Below are 20,287 nucleotides of genomic sequence, written 5' to 3' on the forward strand. Positions count from 1 at the left end.
TCCAACACTACTGTACCTACTACACAGTGAGTAGCTACTACAACACTACTGTACCTACTCCAACACTACTGTACCTACTACACAGTGAGTAGCTACTACAACACTACTGTACCTACTACACCACTACTGTACCTACTCCAACACTACTGTCCCTACTACACAGTGAGTAGCTACTACAACACTACTGTACCTACTCCAACACTACTGTCCCTACTACACAGTGAGTAGCTACTACACCACTCCTGTACCTACTACACCACTACTGTACCTACTCCAACACTACTGTACCTTCTACAACACTACTGTCCCTACTACACAGTGAGTACCTACTACAACACTACTGTACCTACTACAACACTACTGTACCTACTCCAACACTACTGTACCTACTCCAACACTACTGTCCCTACTACACAGTGAGTAGCTACTACACCACTCCTGTACCTACTACAACACTACTGTCCCTACTACACAGTGAGTACCTACTACAACACTACTGTACCTACTACACAGTGAGTACCTACTACAACACTACTGTCCCTACTACACAGTGAGTACCTACTGCAACACTACTGTACCTACTCCAACACTACTGTACCTACTACACAGTGAGTACCTACTACAACACTACTGTACCTACTCCAACACTACTTTACCTACTACACAGTGAGTACCTACTCCAACACTACTGTACCTACTACACAGTGAGTACCTACTCCAACACTACTGTACCTACTACAACACTACTGTACCTACTCCAACACTACTGTACCTACTACACAGTGAGTACCTACTACAACACTACTGTCCCTACTACACAGTGAGTACCTACTACAACACTACTGTACCTACTACAACACTACTGTACCTACTACAACACTACTGTCCCTACTACACAGTGAGTACCTACTACAACACTACTGTACCTACTACACAGTGAGTACCTACTCCAACACTACTGTACCTACTACAACACTACTGTACCTACTCCAACACTACTGTACCTACTACACAGTGAGTACCTACTACAACACTACTGTCCCTACTACACAGTGAGTACCTACTACAACACTACTGTACCTACTACAACACTACTGTACCTACTACAACACTACTGTACCTACTCCAACACTACTGTACCTACTACAACACTACTGTACCTACTACAACACTACTGTACCTACTCCAACACTACTGTACCTACTCCAACACTACTGTACCTACTACAACACTACTGTACCTACTCCAACACTACTGTACCTACTCCAACACTACTGTACCTACTACACAGTGAGTAGCTACTACAACACTACTGTACCTACTACAACACTACTGTCCCTACTACACAGTGAGTAGCTACTACAACACTACTGTACCTACTCCAACACTACTGTCCCTACTACACAGTGAGTACCTACTACAACACTACTGTACCTACTACACAGTGAGTACCTACTCCAACACTACTGTACCTACTCCAACACTACTGTACCTACTCCAACACTACTGTACCTACTACACAGTGAGTACCTACTCCAACACTACTGTACCTACTCCAACACTACTGTACCTACTACACAGTGAGTAGCTACTACAACACTACTGTACCTACTCCAACACTACTGTACCTACTCCAACACTACTGTACCTACTACACAGTGAGTACCTACTCCAACACTACTGTCCCTACTACACAGTGAGTACCTACTCCAACACTACTGTACCTACTCCAACACTACTGTACCTACTCCAACACTACTGTACCTACTACACAGTGAGTACCTACTCCAACACGACTGTACCTACAACACTACTGTACCTACTACAACACTACTGTACCTACTCCAACACTACTGTACCTACTCCAACACTACTGTACCTACTCCAACACTACTGTACCTACCACACCACTACTCTCTCTACCACACCACTACTCTCTCTACCACACAAGACCCTGAGGGAATAATTAGTGACTAGTTTAGAGTGAGCTCGAGGTGAGGTGATGTATATTAACGTGTGTGTGTGTGTGTGTGTGTGTGTGTGTGTGTGTGTGTGTGTGTGTGTGTGTGTGTGTGTGTGTAGACTGTGTTGGCTGATTCTCTAGGGGTTAAGGGTGAGGTGAGGAAGGAGAGGAGGCTGTTCCTGGTTGGTCAGACGAGGCTTCACTTGGACTCAGTGGAGGGCCTGGGACACTACATGGAGCTAGAGGTAGGTTCACCTGGCTGGGACACTACATAGATCTAGAGGTAGGTTCACCTGGCTGGGACACTACATAGATCTAGAGGTAGGTTCACCTGGCTGGGACACTAGACACTACATAGATCTAGAGGTAGGTTCACCTGGCTGGGACACTAGACACTACATAGAGCTAGAGGTAGGTTCAACTGGCTGGGACACTAGACACTACATAGATCTAGAGGTAGGTTCAACTGGCTGGGACACTAGACACTACATAGATCTAGAGGTAGGTTCACCTGGCTGGGACACTAGACACTACATAGATCTAGAGGTAGGTTCACCTGGCTGGGACACTACATATATCTAGAGGTAGGTTCACCTAGCTGGGACACTACATAGATCTAGAGGTAGGTTCACCTGGCTGGGACACTACATCGATCTAGAGGTAGGTTCACCTGGCTGGGACACTAGACACTACATAGATCTAGAGGTAGGTTCACCTGGCTGGGACACTACATAGATCTAGAGGTAGGTTCACCTGACTGGGACACTAGACACTACATAGATCTAGAGGTAGGTTCACCTGGCTGGGACACTAGACACTACATAGATCTAGAGGTAGGTTCACCTGGCTGGGACACTAGACACTACATAGATCTAGAGGTAGGTTCACCTGGCTGGGACACTAGACACTACATAGATCTAGAGGTAGGTTCACCTGGCTGGGACACTAGACACTACATAGATCTAGAGGTAGGTTCACCTGGCTGGGACACTAGACACTACATAGATCTAGAGGTAGGTTCACCTGGCTGGGACACTAGACACTACATATATCTAGAGGTAGGTTCACCTGGCTGGGACACTACATAGATCTAGAGGTAGGTTCACCTGGCTGGGACACTAGACACTAGATCTAGAGGTAGGTTCACCTGGCTGGGACACTAGACACTACATAGATCTAGAGGTAGGTTCACCTGGCTGGGACACTAGACACTACATAGATCTAGAGGTAGGTTCACCTGACTGGGACACTAGACACTACATAGATCTAGAGGTAGGTTCACCTGGCTGGGACACTACATAGATCTAGAGGTAGGTTCACCTGGCTGGGACACTACATAGATCTAGAGGTACCTGGCTGGGACACTAGACACTACATAGATCTAGAGGTAGGTTCACCTGACTGGGACACTAGACACTACATAGATGTACCTGGCTGGGACACTAGACACTACATAGATCTAGAGGTAGGTTCACCTGACTGGGACACTAGACACTACATAGATCTAGAGGTACCTGGCTGGGACACTACATAGATCTAGAGGTAGGTTCACCTGACTGGGACACTAGACACTACATAGATCTAGAGGTACCTGGCTGGGACACTAGACACTACATAGATCTAGAGGTAGGTTCACCTGACTGGGACACTAGACACTACATAGATCTAGAGGTAGGTTCACCTGGCTGGGACACTACATAGATCTAGAGGTAGGTTCACCTGGCTGGGACACTAGACACTACATAGATCTAGAGGTAGGTTCACCTGGCTGGGACACTAGACACTACATAGATCTAGAGGTAGGTTCACCTGGCTGGGACACTAGACACTACATAGATCTAGAGGTAGGTTCAACTGGCTGGGACACTAGACACTACATAGATCTAGAGGTAGGTTCACCTGGCTGGGACACTATAGACACTACATAGATCTAGAGGTAGGTTCACCTGGCTGGGACACTAGACACTACATAGATCTAGAGGTAGGTTCACCTGGCTGGGACACTAGACACTACATAGATCTAGAGGTAGGTTCACCTGGCTGGGACACTACATAGATCTAGAGGTAGGTTCACCTGGCTGGGACACTAGACACTACATAGATCTAGAGGTAGGTTCACCTGGCTGGGACACTACATAGATCTAGAGGTAGGTTCACCTGGCTGGGACACTAGACACTACATAGATCTAGAGGTAGGTTCACCTGGCTGGGACACTACACGATCTAGAGGTACCTGGCTGGGACACTAGACACTACATAGATCTAGAGGTAGGTTCACCTGACTGGGACACTAGACACTACATAGATCTAGAGGTAGGTTCACCTGACTGGGACACTAGACACTACATAGATCTAGAGGTAGGTTCACCTGGCTGGGACACTGGACACTACATAGATCTAGAGGTAGGTTCACCTGGCTGGGACACTACATAGATCTAGAGGTAGGTTCACCTGGCTGGGACACTAGACACTACATCGATCTAGAGGTAGGTTCACCTGGCTGGGACACTGGACACTACATAGATCTAGAGGTAGGTTCACCTGGCTGGGACACTAGACACTACATAGATCTAGAGGTAGGTTCAACTGGCTGGGACACTAGACACTACATAGATCTAGAGGTAGGTTCACCTGGCTGGGACACTAGACACTACATAGATCTAGAGGTAGGTTCACCTGGCTGGGACACTACATATATCTAGAGGTAGGTTCACCTAGCTGGGACACTACATAGATCTAGAGGTAGGTTCACCTGGCTGGGACACTACATCGATCTAGAGGTAGGTTCACCTGGCTGCGACACTAGACACTACATAGATCTAGAGGTAGGTTCACCTGGCTGGGACACTAGACACTACATAGATCTAGAGGTAGGTTCACCTGGCTGGGACACTAGACACTACATAGATCTAGAGGTACCTGGCTGGGACACTAGACACTACATAGATCTAGAGGTAGGTTCACCTGACTGGGACACTAGACACTACATAGATCTAGAGGTAGGTTCACCTGGCTGGGACACTACATAGATCTAGAGGTAGGTTCACCTGACTGGGACACTAGACACTACATAGATCTAGAGGTAGGTTCACCTGGCTGGGACACTACATAGATCTAGAGGTAGGTTCACCTGGCTGGGACACTACATAGATCTAGAGGTAGGTTCACCTGGCTGGGACACTAGACACTACATAGATCTAGAGGTAGGTTCACCTGGCTGGGACACTAGACACTACATAGATCTAGAGGTAGGTTCACCTGGCTGGGACACTACATAGATCTAGAGGTAGGTTCACCTGGCTGGGACACTAGACACTACATCGATCTAGAGGTAGGTTCACCTGGCTGGGACACTAGACACTACATAGATCTAGAGGTAGGTTCACCTGGCTGGGACACTAGACACTACATAGATCTAGAGGTAGGTTCACCTGGCTGGGACACTAGACACTACATAGATCTAGAGGTAGGTTCACCTGGCTGGGACACTACATATATCTAGAGGTAGGTTCACCTAGCTGGGACACTACATAGATCTAGAGGTAGGTTCACCTGGCTGGGACACTACATAGATCTAGAGGTAGGTTCACCTGGCTGGGACACTACATAGATCTAGAGGTAGGTTCACCTGGCTGGGACACTAGACACTACATAGATCTAGAGGTAGGTTCACCTGGCTGGGGATCTAGGTTCACCTGGCTGGGACACTAGACACTACATAGATCTAGAGGTAGGTTCACCTGGCTGGGACACTACATAGATCTAGAGGTTCACCTGGCTGGGACACTAGACACTACATAGATCTAGAGGTAGGTTCACCTGGCTGGGGACACTACATAGATCTAGAGGTAGGTTCACCTGACTGGGACACTAGACACTACATAGATCTAGAGGTAGGTTCACCTGGCTGGGACACTACATAGATCTAGAGGTAGGTTCACCTGGCTGGGACACTACATAGATCTAGAGGTAGGTTCACCTGGCTGGGACACTAGACACTACATAGATCTAGAGGTAGGTTCACCTGGCTGGGACACTACATAGATCTAGAGGTAGGTTCACCTGGCTGGGACACTAGACACTACATAGATCTAGAGGTAGGTTCACCTGACTGGGACACTAGACACTACATAGATCTAGAGGTAGGTTCACCTGGCTGGGACACTAGACACTACATAGATCTAGAGGTAGGTTCACCTGGCTGGGACACTAGACACTACATAGATCTAGAGGTAGGTTCACCTGGCTGGGACACTACATAGATCTAGAGGTAGGTTCACCTGACTGGGACACTAGACACTACATAGATCTAGAGGTAGGTTCACCTTGGGACACACATAGATCTAGAGGTAGGTTCACCTGGCTGGGACACTAGACACTACATAGATCTAGAGGTAGGTTCACCTGGCTGAGGAGGTTCACTGGGACACTAGACACTACATAGATCTAGAGGTAGGTTCACCTGGCTGGGACACTGGACACTACATAGATCTAGAGGTAGGTTCACCTGGCTGGGACACTACATAGATCTAGAGGTAGGTTCACCTGGCTGGGACACTAGACACTACATAGATCTAGAGGTACCTGGCTGGGACACTAGACACTACATAGATCTAGAGGTAGGTTCACCTGACTGGGACACTAGACACTACATAGATCTAGAGGTAGGTTCACCTGGCTGGGACACTACATAGATCTAGAGGTAGGTTCACCTGACTGGGACACTAGACACTACATAGATCTAGAGGTAGGTTCACCTGGCTGGGACACTACATAGATCTAGAGGTAGGTTCACCTGGCTGGGACACTACATAGATCTAGAGGTAGGTTCACCTGGCTGGGACACTAGACACTACATAGATCTAGAGGTAGGTTCACCTGGCTGGGACACTAGACACTACATAGATCTAGAGGTAGGTTCACCTGGCTGGGACACTACATAGATCTAGAGGTAGGTTCACCTGGCTGGGACACTAGACACTACATAGATCTAGAGGTAGGTTCACCTGGCTGGGACACTAGACACTACATAGATCTAGAGGTAGGTTCAACTGGCTGGGACACTAGACACTACATAGATCTAGAGGTAGGTTCACCTGGCTGGGACACTAGACGTAGGGAGCTGGGTTTCTGCTACTACATAGATCTAGAGGTAGGTTCACCTGGCTGGGACACTAGACACTACATAGATCTAGAGGTAGGTTCACCTGGCTGGGACACTACATATATCTAGAGGTAGGTTCACTAGCTGGGACACTACATAGATCTAGAGGTAGGTTCACCTGGCTGGGACACTACATAGATCTAGAGGTAGGTTCACCTGGCTGGGACACTACATAGATCACCTGATGGGACACTAGACACTACATAGATCTAGAGGTAGGTTCACCTGACTGGGACACTAGACACTACATAGATCTAGAGGTAGGTTCACCTGGCTGGGACACTACATAGATCTAGAGGTAGGTTCACCTGGCTGGGACACTACATAGATCTAGAGGTAGGTTCACCTGGCTGGGACACTAGACACTACATAGATCTAGAGGTAGGTTCACCTGGCTGGGACACTACATAGATCTAGAGGTACCTGGCTGGGACACTAGACACTACATAGATCTAGAGGTAGGTTCACCTGACTGGGACACTAGACACTACATAGATCTAGAGGTAGGTTCACCTGGCTGGGACACTACATAGATCTAGAGGTAGGTTCACCTGACTGGGACACTAGACACTACATAGATCTAGAGGTAGGTTCACCTGGCTGGGACACTACATAGATCTAGAGGTAGGTTCACCTGGCTGGGACACTGGACACTACATAGATCTAGAGGTAGGTTCACCTGGCTGGGACACTACATCGATCTAGAGGTAGGTTCACCTGGCTGGGACACTAGACACTACATAGATCTAGAGGTAGGTTCACCTGGCTGGGACACTGGACACTACATAGATCTAGAGGTAGGTTCACCTGGCTGGGACACTAGACACTACATAGATCTAGAGGTACCTGGCTGGGACACTAGACACTACATAGATCTAGAGGTAGGTTCACCTGACTGGGACACTAGACACTACATAGATCTAGAGGTAGGTTCACCTGGCTGGGACACTAGACACTACATAGATCTAGAGGTAGGTTCACCTGGCTGGGACACTACATAGATCTAGAGGTAGGTTCACCTGGCTGGGACACTAGACACTACATAGATCTAGAGGTAGGTTCACCTGGCTGGGACACTACATAGATCTAGAGGTAGGTTCACCTGGCTGGGACACTAGACACTACATAGATCTAGAGGTAGGTTCACCTGGCTGGGACACTAGACACTACATAGATCTAGAGGTAGGTTCACCTGGCTGGGACACTACATAGATCTAGAGGTTGGGGTGTGTCTGTGTTTCTAGATCTTGTTTAAAAAGCTGTTTTTATGAAACTGTGTGTGTGTGTAGGTGGTGTTGAGGGAGGACCAGAGGCCTGAGGAGGGGGAGGCGATTGCTCGCAGCCTGATGAAGGAGCTCGGTGTCGGGGATGACAGCCTGGTGACTGGTGCCTACATGGACCTCTTGCTGGAATGCCAGGGATGTTAGCAACACACAGTATATGAACCCTCCCATGCAGGACTACAACATTCCCATCATGTGAAAGCAACTGGAAAACGCTTTTGGTAATAAAAAATAAAATAGCAAATGTTTGTGTGATGTTTAATATGGTCTTAGGGCCTGAGTTCCTGCTAAGATAACGTAGGGAGCTGGGTTTCTACTAAGATAACGTAGGGAGCTGGGTTTCTACTAAGATAACGTAGGGAGCTGGGTTTATACTAAGATAACATAGGGAGCTGGGTTTATACTAAGATAACGTAGGGAGCTGGGTTTATACTAAGATAAATCAGGGAGCTGGGTTTATACTAAGATAACGTAGGGAGCTGGGTTTCTACTAAGATAACGTAGGGAGCTGGGTTTCTACTAAGATAATAGGGAGCTGGGTTTCTACTAAGATGTAGGGAGCTGGGTTTATACTAAGATAATGTAGGGAGCTGGGTTTATACTAAGATAAGAATGTAGGGAGCTGGGTTTATACTAAGATAACGTAGGGAGCTGGGTTTCTACTAAGTAGGGAGCTGGGTTTCTACTAAGATAACGTAGGAGCTGGGTTTCTACTAAGATAATGTAGGGAGCTGGGTTTCTACTAAGATAACGTAGGGAGCTGGGTTTCTACTAAGATAACGTAGGGAGCTGGGTTTCTACTAAGATAATGTAGGGAGCTGGGTTTTACTAAGATAACGTAGGGAGCTGGGAGATAAGATAATGTAGGGAGCTGGGTTTATACTAAGATAATGTAGGGAGCTGGGTTTCTACTAAGATAATGTAGGGAGCTGGGTTTCTACTAAGATAATGTAGGGAGCTGGGTTTCTACTAAGATAACGTAGGGAGCTGGGTTTCTACTAAGATAACGTAGGGAGCTGGGTTTCTACTAAGATAACGTAGGGAGCTGGGTTTATACTAAGATAATGTAGGGAGCTGGGTTTATACTAAGATAATGTAGGGAGCTGGGTTTCTACTAAGATAACACAGGGAGCTGGGTTTATACTAAGATAACGTAGGGAGCTGGGTTTATACTAAGATAATGTAGGGAGCTGGGTTTATACTAAGATAAGATAACGGGAGCTGGGTTTCTACTAAGATAACGTAGGGAGCTGGGGGAGCTGGGTTTTACTAAGATAACGTGGGGAGCTGGGTTTCTACTAAGATAACGTAGGGAGCTGGGTTTCTACTAAGATAACTAAGATAACGTAGGGAGCTGGGGTTTTACTAAGATAACGTAGGGAGCTGGGTTTATACTAAGATAACGTAGGGAGCTGGGTTTCTACTAAGATAACGTAGGGAGCTGGGTTTCTACTAAGATAATGTAGGGAGCTGGGTTTCTACTAAGATAAACAGGGAGCTGGGTTTCTACTAAGATAACGTAGGGAGCTGGGTTTCTACTAAGATAACGTAGGGAGCTGGGTTTCTACTAAGATAACGTAGCTGGGGGAGCTGGGTTTCTGCTAAGATAACATAGGGAGCTGGGTTTCTACTAAGATAACGTAGGGAGCTGGGTTTCTACTAAGATAACGTAGGGAGCTGGGTTTCTACTAAGATAACTAAGATAAAGGGAGCTGGGTTTTACTAAGATAACGTAGGGAGCTGGGTTTTACTAAGATAACTAAGATAACGTAGGGAGCTGGGTTTTGCTAAGATAACGTAGGGAGCTGGGTTTTACTAAGATAATGTAGGGAGCTGGGTTTCTACTAAGATAACTTAGGGAGCTGGGTTTCTACTAAGATAACGTAGGGAGCTGGGTTTACTAAGATAACGTAGGGAGCTGGGTTTACTAAGATAACGTAGGGAGCTGGGTTTCTACTAAGATAACATAGGGAGCTGGGTTTACTAAGATAAAGTAGGGAGCTGGGTTTTACTAAGATAGCTGGTTTACTAAGTTTCTACTAAGATAACGTAGGGAGCTGGGTTTACTAAGATAATATAGGGAGCTGGGTTTACTAAGAGCTGGGTTTACTAAGATAACCTAGGGAGGAGCTGGGATTTCTACAAAGATAACCTAGGGAGCTGGGTTTCTACTAAGATAACATAGGGAGCTGGGTTTCTACTAAGACAACGTAGGAGCTGGGTTTTCTAAAGCTGGGTTTCTACTAATATAACGTAGGGAGCTGGGTTTACTAAGATAACGTAGGAGCTGGGTTTCTGCTAAGATAACATAGGGAGCTGGGTTTCTACTAACATAACGTAGGGAGCTGGGTTTACTAAGATAACGTAGGGAGCTGGGTTTACTAAGATTATGTCGAGAGCTGGGTTTACTAAGATAACCTAGGGAGCTTGGTTTACTAAGATAATGTAGGGAGCTGGGTTTACTAAGATAACCTAGGGAGCTGGGTTTCTACTAAGATAACATATGGAGCTGGGTTTCTACTAAGATAACATAGGGAGCTGCGTTTCTACTAAGATAACGTAGGGAGCTGGGTTTCTACTAAGACAACGTAGGGAGCTGGGTTTACTAAGATAACATAGGGAGCTGGGTTTACTTAGATAACGTAGGGAGCTGGGTTTACTTAGATAACATAGGGAGCTGGGTTTACTAAGATTATGTCGGGAGCTGGGTTTACTAAGATAACGTAGGGAGCTGGGTTTTCTAAGATAACATAGGGAGCTGGGTTTCTACTAAGATAACGTAGGGAGCTGGGTTTACTAAGATAACAGAGGGAGCTGGGTTTACTAAGATAACGTAGGGAGCTGGGTTTACTAAGATAAGGTAGGGAGCTGGGTTTACTAAGATAACGTAGGGAGCTGGGTTTTACTAAAATTTAGGGAGCTGGGTTTACTAAGATAACGTAGGGAGCTGGGTTTTACTAAGATAACGTAGGGAGCTGGGTTTACGAAGATAAAGTAGGGAGCTGGGTTTCACTAAGATAATGTAGGGAGCTGGGTTTACTAAGATAACGTAGGGAGCTGGGTTTCTGCTAAGATAACTAGGGAGCTGGGTTTACTAAGATAACGAAGGGAGCTGGGTTTACTAAGATAAGGTAGGGAGCTGGGTTTCTACTAAGATAACGTAGGGAGCTGGGTTTCTACTAAGATAACGTAGGGAGCTGGGTTTCTGCTAAGATAACGTAGGGAGCTGGGTTTCTACTAAGATAACATAGGGAGCTGGGTTTCTACTAAGATAACGTAGGGAGCTGGGTTTATGCTAAGATAATGTAGGGAGCTGGGTTTCTACTAAGATAACGTAGGGAGCTGGGTTTCTACTAAGATAATGTAGGGAGCTGGGTTTCTACTAAGATAACGTAGGGAGCTGGGTTTATACTAAGATAATGTAGGGAGCTGGGTTTCTACTAAGATAACGTAGGGAGCTGGGTTTCTACTAAGATAACGTAGGGAGCTGGGTTTCTACTAAGATAACGTAGGGAGCTGGGTTTCTACTAAGATAACGTAGGGAGCTGGGTTTCTGCTAAGATAACGTAGGGAGCTGGGTTTCTACTAAGATAACGTAGGGAGCTGGGTTTCTACTAAGATAACGTAGGGGGAGCTGGGTTTCTACTAAGATAACGTAGGGAGCTGGGTTTCTTACATGACATAGGGAGCTGGGTTTTACTAAGATAACGTAGGGAGCTGGGTTTACTTAGATAACGTAGGGAGCTGGGTTCTACTAAGATAACGTAGGGAGCTGGGTTTACTAAGATAACGTAGGGAGCTGGGTTTACTAAGATAACTTAGGGAGCTGGGTTTTACTAAGATAACGTAGGGAGCTGGGTTTACTAAGATAACGTAGGAGCTGGGTTTACTAAGATAACTAGGAGCTGGGTTCACTAAGATAACGTAGGGAGCTGGGTTTACTAAGATAACTTAGGGAGCTGGGTTTACTAAGATAGCGTAGGGAGCTGTGTTTACTAAGATAACTTAGGGAGCTGGGTTTACTAAGATAAGATAGGGAGCTGGGTTTACTAAGATAACATAAGGAGCTGGATTTCTACAAAGATAACCTAGGGAGCTGGGTTTCTACTAAGATAACATATGGAGCTGGGTTTCTACTAAGATAACATAAGGAGCTGGGTTTCTACTAGGACAACGTAGGGAGCTGGGTTTACTAAGATAACGTAGGCAGCTGGGTTTCTACTAATATAACGTAGGGAGCTGGGTTTACTAAGATAACGTAGGCAGCTGGGTTTCTAGTAATATAACGTAGGAGCTGGGTTTACTAAGATAACGTAGGGAGCTGGGTTTACTAAAATAACGTAGGGAGCTGGGTTTACTAAGATAATGTAGGGAGCTGGGTTTACGAAGATAACTTAGGGAGCTGGGTTTCTACTAAGATAACATATGGAGCTGGGTTTCTACAAAGATAACATAGGGAGCTGGGTTTCTACTAAGATAACATAGGGAGCTGGGTTTCTACTAGATAACATAGGGAGCTGGGTTTACTAAGATAACATAGGGAGCTGGGTTTACTTAGATAACGTAGGGAGCTGGGTTTACTTAGATAACATAGGGAGCTGGGTTTACTAAGATTATGTCGGGAGCTGGGTTTACTAAGATAACGTAGGGAGCTGGGTTTACTAATATAACGCTAACGTAGGGAGCTGGGTTTACTAAGATAACTAGGGAGCTGGGTTTACTAAGATAACGTAGGGAGCTGGGTTTTACTAAGATAAGGTAGGGAGCTGGGTTTACTAAGATACTAGGGAGCTGGGATTACTAAAATAACGTAGGGAGCTGGGTTTACTAAGATAACGTAGGGAGCTGGGTTTACTAAGATAACGTAGGGAGCTGGGTTTACTAAGATAAAGTAGGGAGCTGGGTTTCACTAAGATAATGTAGGGAGCTGGGTTTACTAAGATAACGTAGGGAGCTGGGTTTCTGCTAAGATAACTTAGGGAGCTGGGTTTACTAAGATAAGCTAGGGAGCTGGGTTTACTAAGATAACGTAGGGAGCTGGGTTTCTACTAAGATAACGTAGGGAGCTGGGTTTACTAAGATAACGTAGGGAGCTGGGTTTACTAAGATAACGTAGGGAGCTGGGTTTACTAAGATAACGTAGGGAGCTGGGTTTACTAAGATAACGTAGGGAGCTGGGTTTCTTAGATAACGTAGGGAGCTGGGTTTCTACTAAGATAACATAGGGAGCTGGGTTTCTAAAATAATGTAGGGAGCTGAGTTTCTACTAAGATAACGTACAGAGCTGGGTTTCTACTAAGATAACGTTGGGAGCTGGGATTCTACTAAGATAACGTAGGGAGCTGGGTTTCTTAGATAACGTAGGGAGCTGGGTTTCTGCTAAGATAACGTAGGGAGCTGGGTTTACTAAGATAACGTAGGGAGCTGGGTTTCTACTAGATAACATAGGGAGCTGGGTTTACTAAGATAATGTAGGGAGCTGGGTTTACTAAGATAACTTAGGGAGCTGGGTTTTCTAAGATAACATAGGGAGCTGCGTTTCTACTAAGATAACGTAGGGAGCTGGGTTTCTACTTACATGACATAGGGAGCTGGGTTTACTAAGATAACGTAGGGAGCTGGGTTTCCTAAGATAACGTAGGGAGCTGTGTTTACTAAGATAACGTAGGGAGCTGGGTTTACTAAGATAACTTAGGGAGCTGGGTTTACTAAGATAAGGTAGGGAGCTGGGTTTACTAAGATAACGTAGGGAGCTGGGTTTACTAAGATAGCGTAGGGAGCTGTGTTTACTAAGATAACCTAAGGAGCTGGATTTCTACAAAGATAACCTAGGGAGCTGGGTTTCTACTAAGATAACATATGGAGTTTCTACTAAGACAACGTAAGGAGCTGGGTTTTCTAAGATAACGTAGGCAGCTGGGTTTCTACTAATATAACGTAGGGAGCTGGGTTTACTAAGATAACGTAGGCAGCTGGGTTTCTACTAATATAACGTAGGGAGCTGGGTTTACTAAGATAACGTAGGCAGCTGGGTTTCTAGTAATATAACGTAGGGAGCTGGGTTTACTAAGATAACGTAGGGAGCTGGGTTTACTAAAATAACGTAGGGAGCTGGGTTTACTAAGATAATGTAGGGAGCTGGGTTTACGAAGATAACTTAGGGAGCTGGGTTTCTACTAAGATAACATATGGAGCTGGGTTTCTACAAAGATAACATAGGAGCTGGGTTTCTACTAAGATAACATAGGGAGCTGGGTTTCTACTAACATAACATAGGGAGCTGGGTTTACTAAGATAACATAGGAGCTGGGTTTACTTAGATAACGTAGGGAGCTGGGTTTACTTAGATAACATAGGGAGCTGGGTTTACTAAGATTATGTCGGGAGCTGGGTTTACTAAGATAACGTAGGGAGCTGGGTTTACTAAGATAACGTAGGCAGCTGGGTTTCTACTAATATAACGTAGGGAGCTGGGTTTACTAAGATAACTGAGGGAGCTCGGGAGCTGGGTTTACTAAGATAACGTAGGGAGCTGGGTTTACTAAGATAAGGTAGGGAGCTGGGTTTACTAAGATAACGTAGGGAGCTGGGATTACTAAAATAACGTAGGGAGCTGGGTTTACTAAGATAACGTAGGGAGCTGGGTTTACTAAGATAACGTAGGGAGCTGGGTTTACGAAGATAAAGTAGGGAGCTGGGATCACTAAGATAATGTAGGGAGCTGGGTTTACTAAGATAACGTAGGGAGCTGGGTTTCTGCTAAGATAACTTAGGGAGCTGGGTTTACTAAGATAACGAAGGGAGCTGGGTTTTACTAAGATAAGGTAGGGAGCTGGGTTTCTGCTAGATAACGTAGGGAGCTGGGTTTACTAAGATAACGTAGGGAGCTGGGTTTCTACTATGATAACGTAGGGAGCTGGGTTTCTACTAAGATAACGTTGGGAGCTGGGTTTCTACTAAGATAACGTAGGGAGCTGGGTTTCTTAGATAACGTAGGGAGCTGGGTTTCTACTAAGATAACATAGGGAGCTGGGTTTCTAAAATAAAGTAGGGAGCTGAGTTTCTACTAAGATAACGTACGGAGCTGGGTTTCTACTAAGATAACGTAGGGAGCTGGGTTTCTACTAAGATAACGTAGGGAGCTGGGTTTCTACTAAGATAACGTAGGGAGCTGGGTTTCTGCTAAGATAACGTAGGGAGCTGGGTTTACTAAGATAACGTAGGGAGCTGGGTTTACTATGATAACGTAGGGAGCTGCGTTTCTACTAAGATAACGTAGGGAGCTGGGTTTCTACTAAGATAACATAGGGAGCTGGGTTTACTAACGTAGGACTAAGATAACGTAGGGAGCTGGGTTTACTTAGATAACGTAGGGAGCTGGGTTTACTAAGATTATGTCGGGAGCTGGGTTCTACTAAGATAACGTAGGGAGCTGGGTTCACTAAGATAACGTAGGGAGCTGGGTTTACTAAGATAACTTAGGGAGCTGGGTTTACTAAGATAAGGTAGGGAGCTGGGTTTACTAATATAACGTAGGGAGCTGGGTTTACTAAGATAACATATGGAGCTGGGTTTACTAAGATAACCTAAGGAGCTGGATTTCTACAAAGATAACCTAGGGAGCTGGGTTTCTACTAAGATAACATATGGAGCTGGGTTTCTACTAAGACAACGTAAGGAGCTGGGTTTTCTAAGATAACGTAGGCAGCTGGGTTTCTACTAATATAACGTAGGGAGCTGGGTTTACTAAGATAACGTAGGAGCTGGGTTTCTACTAATATAACGTAGGGAGCTGGGTTTACTAAGATAACGTAGGCAGCTGGGTTTCTAGTAATATAACGTAGGGAGCTGGGTTTACTAAAATAACGTAGGGAGCTGGGTTTACTAAGATAATGTAGGGAGCTGGGTTTACGAAGATAACTTAGGAGCTGGGTTTCTACTACGATAACATATGGAGCTGGGTTTCTACAAAGATAACATAGGGAGCTGCGTTTCTACTAAGATAACATAGGGAGCTGGGTTTCTACTACATAACATAGGGAGCTGGGTTTACTAAGATAACATAGGGAGCTGGGTTTACTTAGATAACGTAGGGAGCTGGGTTTACTTAGATAACATAGGGAGCTGGGTTTACTAAGATTATGTCGGGAGCTGGGTTTACTAAGATAACGTAGGGAGCTGGGTTTACTAAGATAACGTAGGCAGCTGGGTTTCTACTAATATAACGTAGGGAGCTGGGTTTACTAAGATAACTGAGGGAGCTGGGTTTACTAAGATAATGTCGGGAGCTGGGTTTACGAAGATAACGTAGGGAGCTGGGTTTACTAAGATAAGGTAGGGAGCTGGGTTTACTAAGATTAGGGAGCTGGGATTACTAAAATAACGTAGGGAGCTGGGTTTACTAAGATAAAGTAGGGAGCTGGGTTTACGAAGATAAAGTAGGGAGCTGGGTTCACTAAGATAATGTAGGGAGCTGGGTTTACTAAGATAACGTAGGGAGCTGGGTTTCTGCTAAGATAGCTTAGGAGCTGGGTTTACTAAGATAACGAAGGGAGCTGGGTTTACTAAGATAAGGTAGGGAGCTGGGTTTCTACTAAGATAACGTAGGGAGCTGGGTTTACTAAGATAAGGTAGGGAGCTGGGTTTCTGCTATGATAACGTAGGGAGCTGGGTTTCTGCTAAGATAACGTAGGGAGCTGGGTTTACTAAGATAACGTAGGGAGCTGGGTTTCTGCTAAGATAACGTAGGGAGCTGGGTTTCTACTAAGATAACATAGGGAGCTGGATTTCTAAAATAAAGTAGGGAGCTGAGTTTCTACTAAGATAACGTACGGAGCTGAGTTTCTACTAAGATAACGTACGGAGCTGGGTTTCTACTAAGATAACGTAGGGAGCTGGGTTTCTAATAGATAATATAGGGAGCTGGGTTTACTAAGATAACGTAGGGAGCTGGGTTTACTAAGATAACGTAGGGAGCTGGGTTTCTACTATTATAACGTAGGGAGCTGGGTTTCTACTAAGATAACGTAGGGAGCTGGGTTTACTAAGATAACGTAGGGAGCTGGGTTTCTACTATTATAACGTAGGGAGCTGGGTTTCTACTAAGATAACGTAGGGAGCTGGGTTTACTTAGATAATGTAGGGAGCTGGGTTTCTACTAGATAACGTAGGGAGCTGGGTTTACTAAGATAACGTAGGGAGCTGGGTTTACTAAGATAACGTAGGGAGCTGGGTTTCTACTAAGACAACATATGGAGCTGGGTTTCTACTAAGATAACATAGGGAGCTGGTTTCTACTAAGATAACGTAGGGAGCTGGGTTTCTACTTACATGACAGAGGGAGCTGGGTTTACTAAGATAACGTCGGGAGCTGGGTTTACTAAGATAACGTAGGGAGCTGGGTTTACTAAGATAACGTAGGGAGCTGGGTTTACTAAGATAACTTAGGGAGCTGGGTTTACTAAGATAAGGTAGGGAGCTGGGTTTACTAATATAACGTAGGGAGCTGGGTTTACTAAGATAACGTATGGAGCTGGGTTTACTAAGATAACCTAAGGAGCTGGATTTCTACAAAGATAACCTAGGGAGCTGGGTTTCTACTAAGATAACCTAGGGAGCTGGGTTTCTACTAAGATAACCTAAGGAGCTGGGTTTTCTAAGATAACGTAGGCAGCTGGGTTTCTACTAATATAACGTAGGGAGCTGGGTTTACTAAGATAACGTAGGCAGCTGGGTTTCTACTAATATAACGTAGGGAGCTGGGTTTACTAAGATAACGTAGGCAGCTGGGTTTCTAGTAATATAACGTAGGGAGCTGGGTTTACTAAAATAACGTAGGGAGCTGGGTTTACTAAGATAATGTAGGGAGCTGGGTTTACGAAGATAACTTAGGGAGCTGGGTTTCTACTACGATAACATATGGAGCTGGGTTTCTACAAAGATAACATAGGGAGCTGCGTTTCTACTAAGATAACATAGGAGCTGGGTTTCTACTTACATAACATAGGGAGCTGGGTTTACTAAGATAACATAGGGAGCTGGGTTTACTTAGATAACGTAGGGAGCTGGGTTTACTTAGATAACATAGGGAGCTGGGTTTACTAAGATTATGTCGGGAACTGGGTTTACTAAGATAACGTAGGGAGCTGGGTTTACTAAGATAACGTAGGCAGCTGGGTTTCTACTAATATAACGTAGGGAGCTGGGTTTACTAAGATAACTGAGGGAGCTGGGTTTACTAAGATAATGTCGGGAGCTGGGTTTACGAAGATAACGTAGGAGCTGGGTTTACTAAGATAAGGTAGGGAGCTGGGTTTACTTTTACTAAGATAACGTAGGGAGCTGGGATTACTAAAGATAACGTAGGGAGCTGGGTTTACTAAGATAAAGTAAGCTGGGTTTACGAAGATAAAGTAGGGAGCTGGGTTTACTAAGATAAAGTAGGGAGCTGGGTTTACGAAGATAAAGTAGGGAGCTGGGTTCACTAAGATAATGTAGGGAGCTGGGTTTACTAAGATAACGTAGGGAGCTGGGTTTCTGCTAAGATAACTTGGGAGCTGGGTTTACTAAGATAACGTAGGGAGCTGGGTTTTTAACGTAGGAGCTGGGTTACTAAGATAACGTAGGGAGCTGGGTTTCTACTAAGATAACGTAGGGAGCTGGGTTTTACTAAGATAACGTAGGGAGCTGGGTTTCTACTAAGATAACGTAGGGAGCTGGGTTTTACTAAGATAACGTAGGGAGCTGGGTTTCTACTAAGATAACGTAGGGAGCTGGGTTTCTACTAAGATAACATAGGGAGCTGGGTTTACTAAGATAACCTAGGGAGCTGGGTTTCTACTAAGATAACGTAGGGAGCTGGGTTTCTACTAAGATAACGTAGGGAGCTGGGTTTCTACTAAGATAACGTAGGGAGCTGGGTTTCTACTAAGATAACGTAGGGAGCTGGGTTTACTAAGATAACGTAGGGAGCTGGGTTTCTACTAAGATAACGTAGGGAGCTGGGTTTACTAAGATAACGTAGGGAGCTGGGTTTTACTAAGATAACGTAGGGAGCTGGGTTTACTAAGATAATGTAGGGAGCTGGGTTTACTAAGATAACATAGGGAGCTGGGTTTCTACTAAGATAACATAGGGAGCTGGGTTTCTACTAAGATCACGTACGGAGCTGGGTTTCTACTAAGATAACGTAGGGAGCTGGGTTTCTACTAGATAATATAGGGATCTGGGTTTCTGCAAGATAACATAGGGAGCTGGGTTTACTAAGATAATGTAGGGAGCTGGGTTTACTAAGATAACTTAGGGAGCTGGGTTTACTTAGATAATGTGGGGAGCTGGGTTTCGACTAAGATAACGTAGGGAGCTGGGTTTACTAAGATAACGTAGGGAGCTGGGTTTACTAAGATAACGTAGGGAGCTGGGTTTACTAAGATAACTGTAGGGAGCTGGGTTTACTAAGATAATGTCGGGAGCTGGGTTTACTAAGATAACGTAGGAGCTGGGTTTTACTAAGATAAGGTAGGGAGCTGGGTTTACTAAGATAACGTAGGGAGCTGGGTTTTACTAAGATAACGTAGGGAGCTGGGTTTCTACTAAGATAACGTAGGGAGCTGGGTTTACTAAGATAACGTAGGGAGCTGGGTTTCTACTAAGATAAAGTAGGGAGCTGGGTTTCTTTACTAAGACTAAGATAACGTAGGGAGCTGGGTTTCTACTAAGATAACATAGGGAGCTGGGTTTTACTAAGATAACGAAGGGAGCTGGGTTTTACTAAGATAACGTAGGGAGCTGGGTTTCTACTAAGATAACGTAGGGAGCTGGTTTCTACTAAGATAACGTAGGGAGCTGGGTTTCTACTAAGATAACGTAGGGAGCTGG

The 20,287-nt window shown here is 45.1% G+C and overlaps 3 long non-coding RNA genes across 3 annotated transcripts; 1 reads left to right on the forward strand and 2 right to left on the reverse strand.

Annotated features, from left to right (window-relative positions):
• Window positions 1-446: 446 nt before the first annotated feature.
• On the reverse strand, window positions 447-2,058 carry LOC127925156 (uncharacterized). Its single transcript, XR_008119886.1, has 6 exons — window positions 1,840-2,058; window positions 1,473-1,764; window positions 1,201-1,318; window positions 1,081-1,120; window positions 695-1,004; window positions 447-656 (listed from the first exon to the last, which is right to left on the reverse strand). It is a non-coding gene; the product is annotated as an uncharacterized LOC127925156 (long non-coding RNA).
• Window positions 2,059-2,307: 249 nt separating this feature from the next.
• LOC127925157 (uncharacterized) lies at window positions 2,308-4,650 on the reverse strand. The gene is made up of 3 exons (XR_008119887.1): window positions 4,505-4,650; window positions 3,728-3,817; window positions 2,308-2,429 (listed from the first exon to the last, which is right to left on the reverse strand). It is a non-coding gene; the product is annotated as an uncharacterized LOC127925157 (long non-coding RNA).
• Window positions 4,356-7,987, forward strand: LOC127925158 (uncharacterized). The gene is made up of 4 exons (XR_008119888.1): window positions 4,356-4,449; window positions 4,540-4,629; window positions 4,706-4,788; window positions 7,797-7,987. It is a non-coding gene; the product is annotated as an uncharacterized LOC127925158 (long non-coding RNA).
• Window positions 7,988-20,287: the final 12,300 nt, after the last annotated feature.

Source organism: Oncorhynchus keta, unplaced genomic scaffold (assembly GCF_023373465.1).
Source record: "Oncorhynchus keta strain PuntledgeMale-10-30-2019 unplaced genomic scaffold, Oket_V2 Un_contig_5203_pilon_pilon, whole genome shotgun sequence".
Lineage (NCBI taxonomy): Eukaryota > Metazoa > Chordata > Actinopteri > Salmoniformes > Salmonidae > Oncorhynchus > Oncorhynchus keta.